This window comes from Lissotriton vulgaris, chromosome 2_1 (genome assembly GCF_964263255.1).
Source record: "Lissotriton vulgaris chromosome 2_1, aLisVul1.2, whole genome shotgun sequence".
NCBI lineage: Eukaryota > Metazoa > Chordata > Amphibia > Caudata > Salamandridae > Lissotriton > Lissotriton vulgaris.
In genome coordinates this window covers 213,848,699-213,862,893 of record NC_141687.1, presented here as the reverse complement: position 1 = coordinate 213,862,893, position 14,195 = coordinate 213,848,699, and the positions used below count along the sequence as shown (strand labels likewise).

Sequence of the window (14,195 nt, the reverse complement as noted above, 5' to 3'; positions counted from 1 at the left end):
ACATTGAAAAAACGTTATGGCTATCATGTGTATTACTGTTTATTGCACATCAGGCCAATTAATTTGCTTATAACACCTCGACAGAGCTAGTTCCCAACTTGATCAATTTCCATCAAGTGACTGGATGGAAGTAGCTACGGCTCAAGCACCAGAGTTTTGATGATTTTTAACTAGTCTTTAGTAAAAGGTACTAGGAAAAGTTTCTGAAATTCTTTTGCTTATTGCTAAAAAGAAAAGAGTACAGACGTTTTAACGGATGATTCACCCTATTTCAATGTGCTTGCAGCCAAACAAAGGAAAGGAGTCAGCATCAATAGATATTAAAGAAATGTTGCTCTGAGCCAGCCAGCAGTCTTCATTTTATTGGATCAGCTAGCTTCCTTACAGTTGACTAATGTGTTTCAGTTGCAAGACTGGACCATAGGCGTATCTGAGAGATAGGTAAGGCCTTAATTAAGTCATTCTTTACTGAAACACAGACAACAGGTTAAACTTGCCCTTTTGCCCACAAGTTAAAGAGTTTAGTTACAGCCTTGGTCATTGTTCACCTTATGGTGAATGGTAAATGTTACATTAACCAGGGTTGGATTTTCAGTTTTATGCAGATGGGACAAAGCTAGCAATTCAAAGCGAGGAGGGGGCCAAGACAAGATTTTTGCTAATTTTAATAAGAACTAGAGTGGAAGGGGGCGCGGGGGGAAAATAAGATTTTACTTATGTGCAGCAGCTTTCCTATCCCTTATTTCTCCATCCAGAATATGTGCCCCCCCACTCCTTGTAAATTAGCGTGTGAAGAATCTGGTTTATCTTCCACAATTATCAATGTGCTCACACAACTACAGTGGCCATTATTACAATTTTCCAATTAGACTTGTAAGCACATTTCCGTTCTTTGGATTTGAAAGGAATAGTTGACTAACTACAGCCACTTAGATCAGATGATGCCTCCTACAGAAACATATAAAAAAGTAACTTACTTGTAACTAGCTCTGCAGTACTGGTATCTTTCATAGATTCACATGCTTGAATCATCTTGTTGTGGAACTGGATGTTCCAAAGTAGTGATAGAAAACAGTGTAATGTTAAACATAGCCTGGAAGGCAGTAAACATAGCCACATAAGTAACCTATATACATCTTTCAAAAGTCCCAAAACATCAACCAATTAGATGAAGGTACCATGAACACCACTCCAGCTCCCAGATGCTATCGTATCTCAGATTTCCTAGCATGAATGTGAAAGCATTGCATTTGTTATTTGCGCCCGATAGTGGGAAGAAGGTGAGCCGCATCTGAATCTATGAAATGTAGAAAACACTGGAGAACTACATTTTCAGGTAACTTTTATTCTTCAAGACTGAATCGATCATAGACTCCAATGCTTGAATCAGAATAGCAAGCAGTTAACAATGAATATATTTACATACACTGATTGGAGGGTTCCAAAGACTATTCATACTACGTGTTTCTCTGCTGCATCCACTTATGTTGCTGCTTCCAGGAAGTAATGTTGCATAAAGGTGTGTCTGTTTTTCGAGTATGCTGCCATGAAAATGTCTGTTTTTAGGACACTCGTTATTTAGTTAGCAGCTACAGGATTATGGAGAGCGTATCCTACTTTAGACTGCCAGAAAACTGACTGTAGACACCCAACATGCTATCCCTCATTTTGAAAAAGGTTGAGTCTTATAGTAAGGAACCATTTATTACCAATAACTGGAAAATAGACATTTGCCGACATCCAGTGTATGCTTTTTCAGCTGCATCAGTCATGAACCGCGGTATTTACAAAACTTCAGCGCACAGCGGGAAAGGACGCAGCGCGCATGAGGTTAAGGAAATGCTTTGTTTGTAACTGTATCTAGAATAGCTCCCAAACTCTATTTTCTTCCGAGGGTTAGGAGATGATTTCTGCTCAGTAAGGGAAATAATATGTTGAAGGGCTATAGACAAGCTTTGGTAAGGGTTTTGGGGCAAATTTCAGACAGAATTGGAGCACTTTGAATTGATAATACAAATATTTTTGAGGTGGATGAGAATGCGGAAACACGTCTTGCAGGTCTAAAGCGGTCATGAAATCTCCTTCCTTTGGAAGTTGGAGAATTTGTTTGAGTTGCCTGCACTAAAACAGTGTGCCTGTGGGAGACAAACTAAGCCTACCAGAGTGCTCTCTGGCGTGTAATTGTTTTTTATCAAGCTGAGAAGACAGCTGCCACCGCAACAGACGTTTAGCACTTTGAAGCCTACAGTCTAGTTGTTGTTGAAGATGGTATTGCTTCCACAGCTGTGTAGACTTGTTAAAGTCATAAGACAGCAATCGGTTTCTTTGGTTAGAATAGGCAAGTCATACCTTTCTAAGCTAGGAATCTAGGGAATGCTAAATTGATTCTGCTATTTTACAGACCTCTGCTGGTTGTTTTCTAGAAAGTTACATAGAGGCAGTTGGCAGAAAAAGAAATAAAGGAAGTGCCTGAGCAGAAACCAATTCTGGTATTTTACTGACCTCTACTGGTCGTTTTCTATCAAGACAGTTAAATAGAGGTAGTTGAACAGAAAAAAAGACCCTCAGCAAAAGTGGAAGCAGACCAGTCCTAGGTCTGCTCTCCAGAGCCACAAAGTACATACATCAGATCTTCCAGACAGCGCAAGCGCCGTCTACACCCGATCTAAAAACGACATATTCTTTAAAAGGCTTAGATTCCACCTACTCCTCTTAGGACAAAAAAGGCAAATATTTTGAGCAGGGGTTAGAGCCGCAAGCCATTCTCATGAGCCCAAAGGCAGACGAGAACCAGTTTGCCGAGCCCTAGTTGGATCATAGCTCACCACACTGGCCCCTTACACATGTGATGGTGAGAGACTAAATGCATTGTAAGTTGCTGCCATGACAGAACAAGAATGCATCGACCTGCCCAATGGTACCCTTCTGTCTTTTCACCTCCATATATGCCCAACGCATTTTTTGGATCCCAGAGACACTAGCTGTTTCTAGGTTACTTGGCCAGGCCTAATTCTTAATTTCTAGAATTTGCTCCCAAACAACTTCCTCTTTTAAATATTAGTATGGAATGGCATTTCATGGTAAAAGAGACAAGGAGTTAATAAAGATTTTTCCTGTGTTCATTGTTTTGGCAAGGACCGCATCATTTAGTTAAATGACCCAACTGCCTGTCTATTGTCAGGAGTTGGACTTTTCAAGCACATTACACCAGTCTTCCGCTTTGTCCTTTGCTTGTTTGGTTGGCTTTCTATCAGGGCCGGACTGGGAACAGAAACCGGCCCTGGCAAACTGCTCAGCTGGTCCAGGTGAGGGGGAGAGCAGCTGAGCAGTTTGCGAGGGCCGGTTTAGGCCGAATTTGTTACAGGGGGCCGATATTGCCGACGCCCGGTAACAAAAACGGCCCCCCAGGGGCCCAAAACTGGCCCCCACCCTGGCGGCCTACCGGGGAAACGCCCGGTGCCCGCTATGGCCAGGTTGGCCCTGCTTTCTATTGAAATTACATCCCCTTAAGATAGCATTTATTGTTCACAAACTCATTAATGGTCACAGTTTACAAGAAATCTAAAATATCTGCCCACCATTGTTCAGGCTTGGGGATCAAAGAGATCAGAGGTGTAGGTAGAGGCGGAGAGTGTACTTCAGTGGCACCATTATCAGTAGACAGATTGTGCTGTGCAGTGCCAGAAGAAGAAAGTGTTTTCATTTCTGTTCGAGAGGGTGTTGTGCGAATGTCTGGGCTGGCAATGTGAGTTCCAAATCTTGGGCACACAACCAGAAATGGATTAAGGTGCTTTCTTGTTTTAACACCAATCATAGATCCAGAGCTGTGAAGATGTCGAAGCCACCTGATGCCTTTAATTTCTTGTGGAATCGGGACATGGATGAGTTTGTGATCAATATAGGCTACTTTAAGCCAACCCAACAAGTGAAGTACTGGAGTAATGTGCTTGAAATGTCCAACGTTTTAATCAGATAGGCACCTGCATGTGGAGAAGATATGAGCATCGAAAAATGTATTTAAAAATTCAGATAAGTCAATGTTTCTGTAATCCAGTTTGGATAGCACCAGTGTTTGTGTTACTGTTTTTAGCTCATCTGGTAAGAAAGATGTGATGCCTTTGATTAGTCTACATTGATCAATGGTAATAGTGTTGCTTCGATTGGGTCTGTTATGAAGAATGAAGCCATGATTTGTAACTTGATTGGCTCACACATGCTTCGCTCTGTGGTGGCTGTACCGCCGAACCCCTGAAATTCCAGATATTGAAAAAATTTCACAATATTCATGAATCTGATACAAAACAGCTCTTAGTGGCACATTGTTTACTAAAACATGGATATTCCAATTTACATGGTTTAACCACGTACCTCCAATCCCCGAGGTGGGAATTGGGAATTCACCCTTGGAAGCAAAGAGAGTGAATGGATCCTATGCGCAGATACCATGAAAGGAAAATGCTACTTACCAGTATGCATCTGTTCTTGGCATGTAGAGCTGCAGAGTTGCACACTGTGCATAGATCCCCACTTAGTGTTGGGCCCGGATGTTTGCAGTTTGTTGTTGTCCTGAAAAGTTCTTTGGAAGTAACGAGATAGGTGACTCCTCCTTTGGACCACATTGCGCATGGGCATCGGCTACATCCCCAGATTGTTTTTCGCCATTAGGGAAATGATGGAGCTTTGCAAGAAAAGGAAGGATGCCCATGTAATTTGCACCTAATTAAGATAATACTGGAACAGACAAGGGTAGCCGAGGAGGCGGGTGGGCGTGTGCAACTATGCAGCTCTACATGCCAAGAACAGATGCATACTGGTAAGTAGCATTTTCCGTTCGAGGCATATGAGCTGCAGATTGCACACTGTGCATAGATTGTATAGATTGCAAAGCAGTACCCATCCCTAGCGGCGACCACCCCTATCTGTTGCAGTAGTTTGGAATAATGTTTTGAGAACAGCCTGGCCCACATTAGCTTGTTGCTTGGTTTGCACATCTACACAATAGTGTTTTGTGAATGTGTGGGGTGTAGACCACGTAGCTGCTCTGCAGATGTCATCTAGGGAAATGTTCCCTAAAAATGCCATTGAAGCCCCTATCTTTCTTGTAGAGTGGGCTTTAGGAGGAACAGATAACTTACGTTTAGCTTTGTGGTAACAAATCTGAATGCATTTGACAATCCATCTAGCTATCCCAGATTTTGAAATAGGATTACCTTTGTGTGGTGGTGAGAAAGACACAAAAAGTTGTTTTGTCGTACGAAAGGGTTGTGTCTTCTCTATGTAGTATAGCAATGCTCTTTTGACATCTAATGTGTGAAGAGCTCTTTCTGGTACTGTCTGTGGTTGCGAGAAGAAAACGGGCAGTTCCACAGATTGATTGAGATGGAAGGGAGAAATGACTTTGGGTAAGAATTTTGGATTAGTACGCAAAACTACCTTATTGTGATGCATTTGCAAAAGGGGTTCTTGAATGGTTAGTGCTTGTAGTTCACCTTCTCTCCACAGAGAGATAATAGCTTCCATGTTAAACATTGTAGTTCACATTTGTGTAAGGGTTTGAAGGGAGGTCCCATTAACCGTGTGAGAACAACGTTTAAATTCCACACAGGTGAAGGTGGTACTCTGGGAGGAATTATTCTTTTAAGGCCTTCCATAAAATAGTGGAGAAGTGTGGCTCAATGGTTAGAGCGGCAGACCATGATGCAGAGGTCTAGCCCGGGACCAGGGTTCAATTCCCCGCCTCGGCGGGTCTTGGGCTCAAAATTCCACGGACCTGATAATTCTCGCCTCAGTGCCTATTCCAATCATGGAGTCCCACACTCTGCAACTCTGGGCAATAGCTTGCTTAATCTCCACAACGGCCCCCACAACGCTAAGGATGCCTGGCCTCCACCTTGGGGGTGCCCAGGAGTGGACGCCTCACAGGGAAAGCCAGGATGGGTTCCACAGCGGTATCCGTACAAGCGCCTTGAGACCCTTACGGGTGAGTAGTGCGCTATACAAGTATCAATTTACATTTTAATGGCGGGCACTCTGAATAGAGATAGATGTTGTCTGTTTTGCAGATATGCTACTATTGCAGCAAGATGCAGTCTAATAGACGTATAGGCTAAGTTGCATCTTTGGAGACGCAGTAAGTATCCTATGATGTGTTGAATAGACACATCTAGAGGATTAATATTGTTGTGACAATATATTGCAAATCGTTTCCACTTGGCTGCATAACATGCCCTAGTGGTTGGATGTCTAGCTTCTTTTATGACATTCATGCAGTCTGGAGGAAGGTTCTAATAGCAAATTATAGGATTCCAGGTGCCAGATCGCAAGGTTGAGCTGAGCTGGGTCCGGGTGTCTGATCTCTCCACGGTTCTGTGTTAAGAGGTGTGGAGACAGGTGTAAATTTTGGTGCGGTACTACCGACAGCTGTAGCTGTGTGGTGTACCACAGCTGTTTGGCCCACGCTGGAGCAACTAGGAGGAGGGTCAGAGAATGCTGCTGTAGTTTGCGTACTACTAGTGGCATGAGTGTTAGAGGTGAAAAGCGTAAGCAAATCTGTTTGACCAGTTCATCCATATCACATTGCCTTTGGACAGTGGGTGTGGATATCTGGCGGCGACGCTTGGGCATTTGGCGTTTTCGTGAGTGGCACATAGATCTATTTGAGGTTGTCCCCACATCTGCAAGAATGGCTGAAGAACTTGCATATGAAGTTCCCACTCGTGGGTCTGTTGTGTTTGTCGACTTAACAGATCCGCTATGGTATTTTGTACTCCTGGAACATGCTGGGCTAAAAGGAATATGTTTTGAGGTACAGCCCACCACCATATGTCCTGTGCTAGTTGAGATAGCTGCAGGGAGTGAGTGCCTCCCTGCTCCTGTATGTAATACATAGCTGTCATTTTGTCTGTGCGGACTAACACAGCTTTGTTTGATACTTGCTTTTGGAAAGCTTTTAGTGCTAGGAATATTGCTAGTAACTCCAGATGTTTGATGTAGAGTAACTTTTGTTGTGGTGTCCACCTGCCTTGCATGGTGTGTTGCAGTAGGTGGGCTCCCCAGCCGGAGAGCGATGCGTCCGCAGTTAAGATTATCTGAGGAACTGGCTCTAGGAACGGTCGTCCCTTGGAAAGGTTTTTGGTGTTCCACCACTGCAGAGAGGGATGAGTCCGACCGTCTACCAACACTAGGTCTTTCAATTGACCTTGAGCCTGGTTCCACTGGCGTGATAAGCATTCTTGTAGCGGGCGCATTTGAAGTCTTGCATGGGGCACTATGAAAATGCAAGAGGCCATCATCCCTATGAGATGCTGGAAGGGAGTGTTGTAGCTGAAACCTTGTTAGAAGTGTTTGCATGCTGGCTATCCTTACCGGAGTGGGATAGGCAAGCGCTTTTGAGGTGTTTATTGTGGCACCGAGGTACTGTTGTACTTTGAATGGTTGTAGATGGGACTTGGTGTGGTTTATTGTGAACCCCAAGTCGTGAAGCAGTTGTATTGTGGCAGGAGTGTGTTCCACGAATTGGTTGTATGAGCTGGCTTTTATGAGCCAGTCGTCGAGGTACGGGAAGACATCGATGTGTTGTCTTTGTAAATGCGCTGCCACCACTGCTAAGCACTTGGTGAATACTCTTGGTGCTGTTGTGACTCCGAATGGGAGTACTTTGAATTGATAGAGCTGTCCGTCTATTACAAATTTGAGATACTTCCTGTGAGTCTTGTGAATGGGAAAGTGGAAGTATGCGTCCTTGAGATCTAAAGTAGCAAGGAAGTCGTTTTACGACAGAAGCGGAAGGACTTGTTGCAGTGTGACCCTGTGAAAATGGTCTGACTGTATGTATACGTTTAGCGATCTGAGGTCTAGAATAGGCCTTAGAGAGCTGTCCTTTTTTGGAATCAGAAAGAATAGAGAGTAAACCCCTTTGTTTTGTTGGTGCAGAGGAACAGGTTCTATTGCACTTTTTTTGTAGCAGGGATTCTACTTCTTGCTATTACAGTGCTAGATGTTCTTGTGACATTGGATACTGTTTGGGTGGTATGTTTGGGGAGGGGTAGATGTTAGTTCTTGACAGTAACCTGATTGACTAATTTGTCACACCCACCTGTCTGATGTGATGTTGGTCCAGGCAGGAAGGAATTGTTGCAGTCTTCCCCTCACCAGGAGTGGAATGTTGGGGGGGAAGGGGAGGAAAGTCATTGGGTAGGGGCAGAGGCAGAGCAGGAGTTGTTAGTTTTGCCTCTGCCTTTGTTGTTGTTACCCCTGTAACCCCCTCTTTGGTAGCCCTTAGTGAATGTGGATTGGCTAGGGGTTTTGTAAGAGGTGAAAGTACTTTCGGAGGAGTAGCCTCTACTGTTGCCTTTATATGATGAGCGACGAAAAGAACGTCTGGGTGCTTGCTGTTGCAAGGCTCCCATAGATTTTGCTGTATCAAAGACACGTCAACATTTGGGCCAAATAAATGTGTCATCAAATGGCTGATTAAGGATAGAGTTTTGTACCTCAGGTTTAAAACCTGAGATACGTAGCCAAGCATGTCTACGTAGGAGGGTGCTGGTATTAATTGCTTTTGAGGCGGTATCTGCCGCATCTAGGGCACAGCGAATGGAAGTGTTGGTAATATTTTTACCTTCCTGTATAAGTTCATTAGCCCTACTTTTGTATTTGTCATGTAGATGCTGCATTATGGACTCTTGTTCCTCATAATGAGCTCTGTCATATCTGGCCAGCAACGCTTGGGTGTTGGCGATGCGCCAGATATTAGCTGCTTGAGACGCTGTTCTTTTGCCTGAGGCGTCAAATAGCTTGGATTCTTTGTCTGGCGGTGAGGCTTCACCCGATGTCTGAGAATTAGCACGTTTACGTGCATTAGACACTACTAAATAGTCTAATGGTTCTGGACCTTTAATATAGACTGGATCTGTAGGGGCAGCTTTATATTATTTCTCAATTCGAGGATTGAGGACCCTAGCCCTGACGGGGTCTTTAAAAACCTCTGTTGCATGTTTGATTACACCCTTAATCATTGGTAAAATGGAAGAAGACCTTTGTGTGTTATCAAAAGTGTCTAGTAGGAAATCTTCCTCCACTGCATCTGTGTGTAAGTCCATCCCATAATATTGGGCAGCTCTTTGGACTAGTAGGTTAAAACCTATAGTGTCCTCTGGTGGGGATGGTCTAGAAGGGTATATGTCGTCTTGTGGGACATAAGGCACATCGAACAAGTTACTTACCTTCGGTAACGATATATCTGTAAGAAACATTAGTTAGTGTTAGATTCCTTACCTTAGAATAACCCCAGGCGTCAGTCTGGATCCGGAAACTTTTGCGTAGCAGTACCCTTGCGCGTCGGTAGGCGTCGTCTGCAGGCGTCTCCTGCGGCTCCGCGTCCGTCGTCGGCGTCGTGCGCCGTGATGACGTCGCTGGAGTACATAGACGCCGCCTCCGCGCGCTGACGTCAGTTCTTTGTACACAGCTTTACAGCGCCAGAAGACGCAGAGCCATGAGAGAACCAACACTGGTGCCTTTTGAAACTAGGGCCCTGAAAGGGATGCCCTTAACCCTAGGTATCAGTTCGCAGAACGGGGAGGATGGGTGGGTTCGGTAAGGAATCTAACACTAACTAATGTTTCTTACAGATATATCGTTACCGAAGGTAAGTAACTTGTTCATCTGAAAGAAACACGTTAGTGTTAGATTCCTTACCTTAGAATAGATACCCCAGCAATACCAACCCCGGTGGTGGGTCTGTGAACCAATACAATACTACACCAGAAAGTCATGGAGGACAGAACGGCCAAAGAAGCCATCCCTCCGGACTTGACTGTCCAGGCAGTAGTGCCTCGCAAAGGTGTGCAGCGAGGCCCACGTAGCCGCCTGGCAAATGTCCTGCAAGGGGACTCCCCGGCCCAGGGCAGTAGTAGCCGCCGTGGCCCGAGTGGAATGGGCCCTCAGCCTAACAGGAGGCTCCTTCCGAGCCAAAGAGTAGCACGCTTTGATGCAGAGAACGACCCATCGAGAGATGGTCCGTTTACAGACCGACCGTCCCTTCTTCGCACCCACGTAGCCAACAAACAGTTGGTCATCCACCCGGAACTGGCGTGTGCGATCCATGTAAAATGAAAGCGCACGTTTTGGGTCCAGACGATGGAGCCGCTCTTCATCTTTTGAAGGATGCGGAGGCGGGAAGAAGGAAGGGAGGGAGGGTGATGGACTGCCCGATGTGAAAAGCAGAAACTACTTTGGGCAGGAAAGAAGGTCTAGTCCTCAGAACCACCTTGTCAGGATGGATGGACAAGAAAGGAGGTTGGACAGAAAGAGCCTGGAGCTCACTCACTCTCCTGGCAGAGGTGATGGCAACCAGGAAAGCCGTCTTTAAAGTCAGAAGACGGTGAGGGCAAGAATGAAGGGGCTCAAAGGGAGCACACATTAAAAAGGTCAGAACCAGGTTCAAGTACCACTGAGGCATCACAAACGGAACAGGAGGATACATGTGTGTGATGCCCTTCAAGAATCTCGTTACAATAGGGGACTTGAACAAAGAAGGCTGATCAGGAAGTCTGAGAAAGGCCGAAAGGGCCGAAAGGTAGCCCTTGATAGTGCCCAGAGCAGAGCCCTGCTGGGCAAGAGAGAGGAGAAACAGAAGAACCTCGGAAAGAGGGGCAGAGAGAGGATCCACAGCCTTTGCTGTGCACCATGCCACAAATCTGTTCCACCGACAGGCGTATACCGACTTTGTGGAGGGACGCCTGGCTGCCAGAATTACATCACAGACTTCAGGAGGCAAGTCAAATGGCCTCAACTGCCGCCGCTCAATCTCCAAGCATGGAGGTGGAGACTGGACAGGTTCGGGTGGAGGACCGTCCCCTGCTGCTGCAACAGAAGGTCCTCCTGAAGGGGCAGGCGGATCGGGGGACCGACTGACATGCTGAGTAGCTCGGGATACCAGTACCTTCGAGCCCAGTCCGGAGCCACAAGGATAACTTGGGCCTGGTCGCGCCTGATCTTCTTCAGCACTCTGGGCAGAAGTGGTATAGGCGGAAAGGCGTATAACAGACCGCAACTCCACTCGTGCCGAAAGGCGTCGCCGTGCGAGTGCCGTCTTGGAAACTCCAACGCGCAGAACTGATGACATTGCGCGTTCTCTTCTGTGGCGAATAGATCTAACCAAGGCTCTCCCCATTTCCGAAAGAGGCCTTGCGCCACGTCCGAGTTCAGACGCCATTCGTGATCCATCGAGCACCGACGGCTGAGTTTGTCCGCCCTGGCGTTCAGAGAACCTGCCAGGTGTTGAACCGTCAGAGTCACGCCCTGACGTTCCAGCCACTGCCAGAGGCGCAGAGCCTCCTGACAAAGGGTCCACGACCCCACCCCACCTTGTTTGTTGCAGTACCACATGGCGGTGGTGTTGTCCGTGAACACCTGCACTACACTCCCGTTGACAAAGGGGAGGAATGCCTTCAGTGCTAGACGAATCGCCCGTAGCTCCAACAGGTTGATATGGAGCCGGGACTCCGCCGGAGACCAGATGCCTCTGATCTCCGCCTCTCCCAAGTGGCCTCCCCAGCCCTGGAGGGACGCGTCCGTCACGACAACGTGCTCCGGTTGGGGAAGGGAGAGGGATCTGCCTCTGACCCAATCGCGGTCCGTAAGCCACCACTGCAGTTGTCTCGCAGTGCCCTCCGAGATCAAGACGTGGTCGGACAAGTTGCCCGCATCCGCCACCGAAACTGGGCCCACTGAAACTTCAGGTCCCACTGCAGAGCCCGCATCCGCCACCGAGCGTGATGCACCAGAAGGATGCAGGAAGCCATCAGCCCCAGCAGCCGCAGCGTCAACCTGACCGAAACCCGGGATAGCGGCTGAAAGATGGGAATCAAAGCCTGCAATATCCCGGACCCGCCGTTCCGGAGGATAAACCCGAAACTGCGCCGAGTCCAGAACCGCTCCGATGAAAAGGAGCTTTTGAGAGGGACACAGGTGTGATTTCGGCACATTGATGGAGAACCCCAGGCCGTGCAAGAGGTCTGCCGTCATCTGGAGGTGGCGGACGACTGTCTGGGGCGAGCCCGCCTTCAACAACCAGTCGTCTAGGTAGGGGAAGACTGAAACCCCTAACCTGCGCAGATGGGCTGCGACCACCGCCAACACCTTTGTGAACACCCGTGGGGCACTGGTAAGGCCGAAGGGGAGCACGATAAACTGAAAGTGCTCCTGGCCTACCGTGAACCGCAGGTAACGCCGGTGGGCCGGCAGGACAGGGATGTGAAAATAAGCGTCCTGCAGGTCCAACGCTACCATCCAGTCTTGCGGGTCTAGAGCAGCCAAGACCTGAGCCAAAGTCAACATCTTGAACTTCTCCTTCCGGAGGAAGCCGTTGACGTTCCTTAGATCCAAGATAGGACGTAGGCCCCCTTTGTCCTTCTTGGGTACCAGAAAGTAGTGGGAATAGCAACCACGTCCTACTTCTGGCCCAGGAACGCGCTCGATGGCCCCCTTGGCCAAGAGGGCCGTAACTTCCTCCTCCAGAAGTTGCAAGTGGTCCCCCGACACACGGTGGTTCTGCGGTGGCATGGCTGGAGGAGTGGTCTCGAAGGGGAGGGAGTAGCCCCTTCGGACGATTTGCAGCACCCACCTGTCCGATGTGATCGTGCGCCAGCGGGCGTGGTGATGGCGAACCCTGCCACCCACTGGCGTCACGTGGGCCTGAAAGCACGGACTAGGAGGATTTTGAGGCAGATGCTGCGGGGGGAGATGTGGCCTGACCCCGCCGTTGACCCCGACCGCCTCCACGGCGGTTTCCACGGCCGCCACCGCGTTGAAATGATTGCTGCGGTGCGTGGCTGGCAGCACGTGTGGGGACGCCCCTTCCGTGGCCACGAAAGGAGCGAAACGAACCCGTTTGCTGGCGCTGGGTCGAGAGACCCAAGGACTTTGCCGTGACCCTAGAGTCCTTGAAGCGTTCCAGCGCGTGGTCCGCCTTGTCACCAAACAGGTGACAGCCATCGAACGGCATGTCCATCAATGTATTCTGGACATCTGCCGAAAAGTTGGCGGATCTCAACCAGGCGTGGCGACGAATCGCCACCGTCGTGGACATCGCTCTGCCTAGCGAGTCGGTCGTATCGAGACCACATCGAATAGAATATCTAGCTGCATCACGGCCCTCAGCTACAGCTTTGCCGAGTTTTGCCCGCACCTCCATGGGGCATTCTGGCAGCAGTTCCGCGACCGTATCCCACACAGAGTGGGTGTAGCGGCCCAAGAGGCAAGCAGTGTTTCAAGACCGCAGTCCTAAACTCAGGGACGAGAAGACCTTTTTGCCATACTGGTCATACCTCTTGGATTCCCGGTCGGGCGGGGCCGACGGGAATGCGGACTGGGAGGTAGAGGCCTGGATCACCAGACTCTCAGGGGTGGGGTGGGTGGACAGGAACTTGGGGTCGTCCGGACAAGGACGGTGGCGTCTGGCCACGTTCCGATCAACAGGCGCACCTGAAGAGGGCCTGGACCACGTGCCCAACAGAACGTCTGATAAGGCTTCGTTAAACGGCAGCAGAGGCTCCTGTGGGCATGACCGCGGTTTGAAGACCTCAGTGAGGATGTTAGGCCTCACGGCCGCGACGGGGAGCTCAAGGTTTAAGGCCTTGGCAGCCCTCATCAACACCACTGAATAAGCAGCTCCCTCCTCCGATGCCACGGAAGGAGGAGAGACAAAACCAGGGTTAGGAGAGTCATCCAGACGACTGGCGTCCCCCAAATCACCTGTCCAGTCCATGTCATACTGGCACTCACGTGACAGAGGGTCCTCAGACCCCTCCCAGCCCTCACCGTACTCCACATCATCACCATAGTCGGTGTCAACCATGTAGACCGGCTCCACGGGGTCGACCGGCCCCATCGGCGTCGAGCCCGGAGTCGAGCGACGCCGGTCCGACTCCGCGTCCGGATTCGGTGAGGGTATGGGGCCGGCGCTGGAGCCCCGGTGCCGCCCGAAGCCGGCACAGAGGAACTGGCGTCGCGCGGGGGCGGCGTCGGGGGCAACCCCGATGGAATCGGCGCCGGAGTGGATGGGCGTCCATCCGGCGTCGACCCCGAAGGCCCTAGCGGCGCCGGGATCTGCGCTGCCGGTGTCGGAGCATCCGCCGGCGTCGAGGCAGGGTCAGCAGAACTGCCAGGGCCCCCGGACGGGTTTACTGGGCCCG

The 14,195-nt window shown here is 49.0% G+C and overlaps 1 protein-coding gene across 4 annotated transcripts in view; it reads right to left on the bottom strand.

The window, feature by feature from the left end:
• Positions 1-14,195, bottom strand: part of POR (cytochrome p450 oxidoreductase) — a 532,686-nt gene that overhangs the window by 41,669 nt on the left and 476,822 nt on the right. The window lies entirely within an intron of this gene.